Raw genomic sequence first — 7,365 nt, 5'->3', positions numbered from 1 at the left:
GTGTCGGTGATTGCCTGTACCATCTCAATGGGGGGGGGGATTTGGCAAACACTCCCTGGGCTTTTTAAAGCAATCCCCTCTGTTGCTACCACACCTGCCCCTGTGTGTGAGTGAGTGAGTGAGTGCTCCATCTTGCTGTTCTAGCTACAGAGATTTTTGGCTCCCCCCTTCCCCTCTTCAGCCTCTGTGCTGGCTCAGGGGCTCCAGGAGTGTTACTGTTCCTTCGCAAGGGGAACCTCTTCCAGGGCTCCAGGGCTATTTCCCTGCCTGGTTGAGGCAGAGCCTTTTTGCAGTGTTTTGGGCTGCCTGGAAATGGAGCGAGATGCTAGCTTGAGGCAAAGGTGTGTGTGTGACTTTAGGTTCCCCCACCCCATTCCTGTGGAGACAAATCTACAGATAAAAAATCCATGGATAAATAGGCTACACCTGTATTGCCTTTCTAAATTCAGTCTTGCTACTTGGACACTACTGTTTTGGGGTTAAGTTTCACAGCTTTACTGGGTCCCTGAAATTACGGCTAGTATTGCCTGTAGGAGCTATTTCTAGCTGAGAGCTCATTCAGTCCCCTCCTAGGAGGCTGTTTGTGTCTAGCTGTGTGCCCTAGGCTGGGTATAGGTTGTACGAGCCTGGGAATATAAGCACATGAACAAGAACATAGCATCAATTACATAGACAGCATACTAACATGCTACTATTTAGACCAGTGTTTCTCAATGTTTGTCCTCTGCCATACCACTTCACATGGTCCACTGTTTCAAAGTACCAACGGAAGTAACTGGCAATGATGTCATTACCAGTTGCTTCTGGGTTGGGAGGCCAGATGCAACACAACAAACACCAGTAAGAGGCTCAGGGCGGATGGGAGGGCTTTTTTTGAGAATGAAAAAAGCATATTTTGGAGCCTCCTGCCACTGTTTGATGTGTTGTTTTCCTGGTCTCACTGCTGAGCGACAGGTGTCCAGGGAACCCATGAGTACCACCAGACACCACCTCAAGTACCACTGATGGTACCCATACCACTGGTCGAGAAATACTGATCTAGACTTGTGTCTTCTGCAATGTCAACATCATTGTTTTGGCCATTACTCCATCAAAATGTTCTAAGGAAGGCAAGCACCACCTTCAGGGCTCAATTATAGTGAGACAGTCCAATCCTATTCACATTCCAGCACTGCTGTAGTCACAATGCAACCCTGAGGTAAGGGAACAAATCTTGAGGAGACTTCCAGGACATAGCATATGCCTCATTAGCATGGCTGCATTGGCACTGGAAATTGGATAGGATTGGGGGAGACTGGGAAGGTGTGGGGCAGGGTGGCACTCCATCCAGCTACGCCACTAGCCACATGCCCCACTCTGGGCAGCTAGTCTATATCAGGGATCCCTTTAAACTAAGGCAAAACATAAATCAGAAATAAGAAAGTTTTGGGGGATGTTGGCATTGATGCATTTTATGTATCTTGGGGGCACAGGCATCAACACCAGCTAAGGCTTTAGGGTCAGAGATAGTACGTGTTGATGGCCATAGAATGACCTTGCTGAGATGTGATCCAAAAGTGCCATCAATCAAATTCTACCCAGAATCAGACATGCTTGTAGTCCACACAAGGTCTGCAAAAGAGAGATTGTAAAGATATCAAGACGTTTATCTTCTGCTACAGGCCACAGGCTGAGATTTCGGATACCGAACTAGGAATGTGAATGTTCCTGAAGCCGAGCGACACCTTTAAGTAGCCAAACAGCAAATTAATACTATAAAATATTTGGTGGAATGTTCATCCAGGACAATGATTGTGCTGGGAACAAAGAGTACTCTTTGAATATGAAATTAGAAAAAGTGGCAGAAGAAAACTCAGCAGGAAGAGGCGCTTTCCAGTGAGAACAGAGCAGAAAAGGCAAAGAATGATAAAAGCGCAGGTGGTTGTTCTGAAGAAGTCCTTGGTAAATAAACACAGTGGTTCTGTTTTTGCTATTTAGCATCTCCACAGAGAGTGAATTTGGAAGTCATCGCAGTGTTGATAACTAGGCGATAGTTCTAACACTGGGTTTTAATTAGGCCTGTTGCATAGAATCCAATTGCTGTTCTTGGCCCAATATTTAACTAGGGTGAGTAACTCATCCCCACCATGTTAGTCTATTAACATTTCTTTTATCTCCAGTGTGAGTATTAGGAGCAGATTATACAGATAAAGCATGTTGTTGTGGGCACAGCAGGTTCATGCAGCTGGTGCAGGATTGCTTTTTAATTCTGGGCGCTTAGCATTCAGGAGGAAAATTGTTGAGGAACACAAAGGATGCAACTAAAGATACCGTGGTGAAAGAGAGCATGGGTAAGAAATAGTGTGTGCTACTGCAACAAGAAAGCACCAACGGAATGCAAGGTGCTGTACAGAACATAGAAGCAGTGGCGTCGCTGCAGGGTGCGGGCTGCACCAGGTGACGTGCATGAGGCAGGGTAACCTCACTACTGGCCAAAATGTATAAAATCATGGAGGTGTACTGGCCAGTGGAAGCCAGATCCAGCCTCCATGGTAGCAAAGAAAGGTAAGTCTGTGCTGGCTGAATTCGGCTGGCATGGGGTCTAGGGAGCGTGGAGAGGGCGGGGAGGAGGAGTTTTGGGATGGGAGGGAGAGGGAGGGTGGCAGGTGGGCCTGTGGGCAGATGGTGGGAAGCAGGAGGTGGGGCAGGATCCTGCAGTTATGCTGGATGCTAGCCTTGTTCCTGGGTGGTGCAGAGTGGCTCCAGGCTTCTCTGTTCTGCTCAGATCTGCGACACCTCTTTAGGTAGTGCAGATCTGAGTGAACCCATTGGAGCCGCTGCAGCTCTACCTGGGGTAAAGGGAATTTTTTCTTCTTGCCTTTGGCCAAGCCTCAGCCTGCCTAAAACTTGCACTGGATACAGCGCAGGCCCGCCTGTTCCAGCACAAGTTAGGATTGCACTGCCTGAGGACAGCCAATCACATCTGATCTTCACACCCTACACACAGCAACAGGGCAGCATGCTGACTCTCACAATCCTGTACCCAGTGAATGGAATGCAGAATTGTTGTTGCCGGCATGAGATATGGCTGAGAGCTACTTGAAAATTCACTTTCTCATAATGAACATCAGAGAAGTCACGTTGGCACAAGGCTGTCTTGTGCCACAGAATTCCTGCCTTTCCATAGACTATTTTCTATGATTCAAGTTGTAGTACTAACATACTCAAGTTGGAACAAAAGGAACTCACTGTTCAGAATATTCTTAGTGGGCAGTACTGGCCTGAAGGAACTACTTCACTCCATGCTGAAAAATGAAATCTATGACCTGTGCTAAATGGAAAAGAAAATCCCAGGGACAAATACAAAGGGACAAGGGAGGAATGTCCTGAATGGAAATGTAACTGAAATAGGAAGCAACAGAAAACAGACAATTAGCCATGACCATGACTGATGGGGTAAAATGCTTGATGTACATCTATACTACAAACAGAACTTGATTTTTACCACTTTAAAACTGTCACGGTTTTCCCCAAAGATTCTTGGAATTTGGAGTTTAGTTGGTAACAGTGCTGTGTGTTCCCCAAGAGCAATAGTTCCCCTTCTCCATTTCAGAATTTCATTTCCAGGGGAGACTATTAACCCACCTGATGTTGTTTGTTGTGACTTTTAGTGTACCACAGGCTCAGTAAAGCAGCCATGTTAACCATAAACACTTCAGACCTTGTATCCCTTAGAGAGTACATCCTCTCTTGTATCATATGCTCTCAGACAAGTGGCACTGTATTTTATCTTTTGACATTGATTAATGATGTTTTGTTTTTTTTTAAAGTTGTGCTACATGGCTCAAAGCTTAGGGATAGGGTAGGCTAAAATGATTAAAGAATGCCTTTTTTGGGGGGGGGGAAGCTATGTCCATTTCTTTCTTGAAAACTAGCCCCTTTCTCAACAGCCTTCACTCGGCAACCTGTTATTGCAAAAATAAGGCTAGATAAAAATCTGGAAACTGAGTGTGTAGATTGCCTGCTTGATTACAGCAAGATTGACTGGAGTCTCCAAGTGAACCTTCAAAGTGGGACAATTCATCCTTTCTGAAAAGAAAGCTGCAGGGGTCTGTTTTGCCAGCCGAACCTCAGGTGATTTCAACAGCTATTACATTCACAAATATTTGTTCAGAGCCAAGTCCGAAGTAAAAATAATGGTGGCAATTAGCATGCTGCAGCTTTCCTCTGGGCAGAAAAAGACCCTTTTTTGCCACACGTATTTCACAGACAAACTAGGTACTATCCTTCAAATCATAACACGTGGTGCAATTGTGAAACCTTTTTTTTTTGTTGAAAGCCATAGCCTAGAAGTGTCCTTGAATCATCTATAAGGATCCTAAAATACAGCTGAGCTACAAGACCTTTTTGAGTGATGTTCCAGTTAGACAAAAGTCTGACAGCTCAATCTTACTCTTTCCCCACCCCACAATTGGCGAACACTGCATTCCATGGTGGGGGTGGGTGGGCCAAGAGACTTCAGTGGAGAAAGGGGATTTTAAATTCCCTTACCTCTGCGTAAACCTTCCAACCTGCAGTGGGCTTCCTCAGACCTGTGTCAGCAAGTTTGCCAGTGCAAATCTGAGGAGAGAAAGGGCATGGGGTAGGCTGCTGCCGGAGGGGGTAAAATTCAGTGGAGGCCACCCACAATGGATCTTCCCCCCCCCCATGGCCTCCCTGCCCCTATTACTCCCCACTCCCTGCATGGTTTTGCCCCCTCCCCACCTCTGTTCCACTCTGCCATCACCCTCTGCCTCACAAATTGTATTACCTGCTCCAGTGAGTGGGAACATCAGCAAGGGCAGGGCAGTGCAGGGTGCTAACTCACACACTGTCAGAGTAACTTTTGCGACAGGTGCTGACTGCTTTATAGCAGCCAGAGCTATTGCAGGTGCCCCACTGCCACCAGGTGGAGAAGTGAAGATTGGGCTCTGAGTTATCCAAAGGCACCACACCCCAGAATCATAAGAGCAGGGTCAAGATTTGCCCTGCAGTTTCCATTTTGCTAACATGCTGGCCATTCCTGTTGATCAAGGGAAGCACTTATTTTTGGGCCAGCGGTGTCACTGAACTCCCTTCTGCCCAGCTTGATTCGTCAATCCCAATGCGTTTGCAGCTGAAATTAAAAGCTTATTTTTTGTGCTGCACAGAAATTTCCACTAGCAGCTTTCAGAACCTGGCATTGAAATGTGCGGTGTAAACGGCTCATATGCATATTACCACAACAGATGCTACAACTTCTTGCAAAACTAGAGACTGCAGAGCAAAAAATAATAATTAAAAAAACAATAGCAATAAGCACAGATATACATCTTAGAAGGACAAAAAGACTAGAATACATAAACTTTTAAGAAATTAAAAACACATAAATGCATGTGTCTCGGGGAAACGTGAATGGAAAAACAGAATAGACTTTTAATGGCCAGAAATTCAGAATCCATGGATTTAGGGCCAGCCCATCCATGAGGCCAACTGAAGCAGTCACCACAGGCAACAGTTTGACAGGGGATGCCCACTTCTGTACACCTGTTTGCCTTCACTGATCCTTTTCCTCCCACCCCCTGGATTGGATAAAAGTGGAAATGTGAAGGAGAAGAAAGCAGTGGGTTGGAGAGTTGGAGGAACAGAGGCTAGCACACCATCAGTAAGGAGGGCGGCGTTTGGTCCATTACCTCAGGGGGCAGAAGGATGGCCCTGAGTAGATTAGGTTTCCCATATGAGTATATGGGAGCTTGTGACTGTTATCAGGCAACCTGAAAACAGTTATAGCAGCAATTGTTACCCTGCAGATGCCCGATCTTGTCTGATCTCGGAAGCTAAGCAGGGTCAGGCCTGGTTAGTACTTGGATGGGAGACCACCTGGGAATACCAGGAGCTGTAGGCTTATACTATGGTCTTTCGAGACTGAAGGTTGCCAACCATGCAATAGTAAGTCTGAAGTTCTATACACACTGTTCTGGGAGTAAACCTCATTGAACACAATGGGACTTACTTCTGAGTAGATATGGATACAATAGCTATGGACAATTTCTAGGGCAGAAGATAGGCTTAGTGATGAGATCAAAGATGAGCAGTGGGTCCTCCTAGGAGAAAGGCTGATGACCATGATTAAAGGCTTGCCATTTTCTCCTGCAGAGAAGAAGAGTTCTTACAGCCTAGGTCTCCCAAGAGGGTTAAGTAGAGGCAATCTAACATATCATTTTTACCTCTACTTGTTCTAATCCTTTGAAAGCACATTAGCATGAAATATGAGTCCAACACTAAGAATCTGTTATGAGGAAAAAATGTAGGTAGGAAGATGGAAAATAGCATTTTTCTAGATTTTGCTGTACAGTGGTCCCTCTGTATCCATGGGTCCCATATTGACAGATACAGAGGGTTCACATGTGTGCCTCCAGAGGCTCCATGGTTACTTACCTGGAGCCCACAGAGGCCTCTCCTAGAGTTACACCAGGCTGGTGACCCATTCTATTGGCCTCCGTGGGCCTTAGAATGGCCTGCAGAAGCCTCTGGAAGCTACTTCCAGTTTTTGGAGGCAATTTCCAGTCATCCGCTCTCAACTGTCAGAGGAGCCAGCTGACAGCTATCACCTGGCATCAAAGGACTAAGGCTGGACATAGCCCTTTAAATCTAACCTCAAGCAGGGCAAGGAGAGGCAGAAAGAAGCTTAACTAGGCAAGAATGAGAGAGGAAATTTGGAAAATGGAGGAAAGCAGAGGTGAAGGGTGTAGGGGGTACCATTGGAATTAACAAATGGAAATCAAGAGCCAGGATTGGGGAAGAGGAAAGAAGGTAGAAGTGAGGAGGATTTAGGGCTTTGGAAAGAGGAGTGGTGAGGACTGAAAGAAAGGAGGACAAGTAGGGGGCTGGAGGCAGGCTGTCAGTATAGGCTCAGCCCTTCCCGAGAAAGAAGCAAGGAGGTGAGCCAAAGGGACTTACAGGCAGGGCTAGACCTGGGTGACATTATAAACCTGCAGTTGTTGTGTAGCCTCTTATATTCCTGGAAGCCTTACCCCGGGCTTCATTTTAGTTGAAGGGACTCCACTTATAAGCTAGGTAAGAGAACACCCTGGTTGATGTCAGGGTGAAGTTAACTCAGTAGGAAGGAGGAAGCCCTTCCCACTTTTCTGTTAACCCTCTTTTTGTCAAATAAAATAACCCTCTTTTTGTCCCGAGCTCAACTGTGGCATTCCAAAAGCCCCCTGGGAGTAGAGCTTCCCTCTTGGGAGGAGTAGGTGGAGATGGCACAGTGTGGTGCTTGAAAAATATGCATCCAGGGGGCATCTGTTTTATCTTCTGCTGACTACTTATGCCAGCAAAATAGCTGGCCTGGGTCCAAGAAGACCC

General features: G+C 46.2%; 1 pseudogene; it reads left to right on the top strand.

Moving 5' to 3' along the window:
• Positions 1-5,782: 5,782 nt before the first annotated feature.
• Positions 5,783-5,902, top strand: LOC136642366 (5S ribosomal RNA; annotated as a pseudogene).
• The last annotated feature ends 1,463 nt before the right edge of the window (positions 5,903-7,365 follow it).

This window comes from Tiliqua scincoides, chromosome 2 (assembly GCF_035046505.1).
Source record: "Tiliqua scincoides isolate rTilSci1 chromosome 2, rTilSci1.hap2, whole genome shotgun sequence".
Lineage (NCBI taxonomy): Eukaryota > Metazoa > Chordata > Lepidosauria > Squamata > Scincidae > Tiliqua > Tiliqua scincoides.
This window is presented reverse-complemented; position numbering and strand designations above follow the sequence as displayed.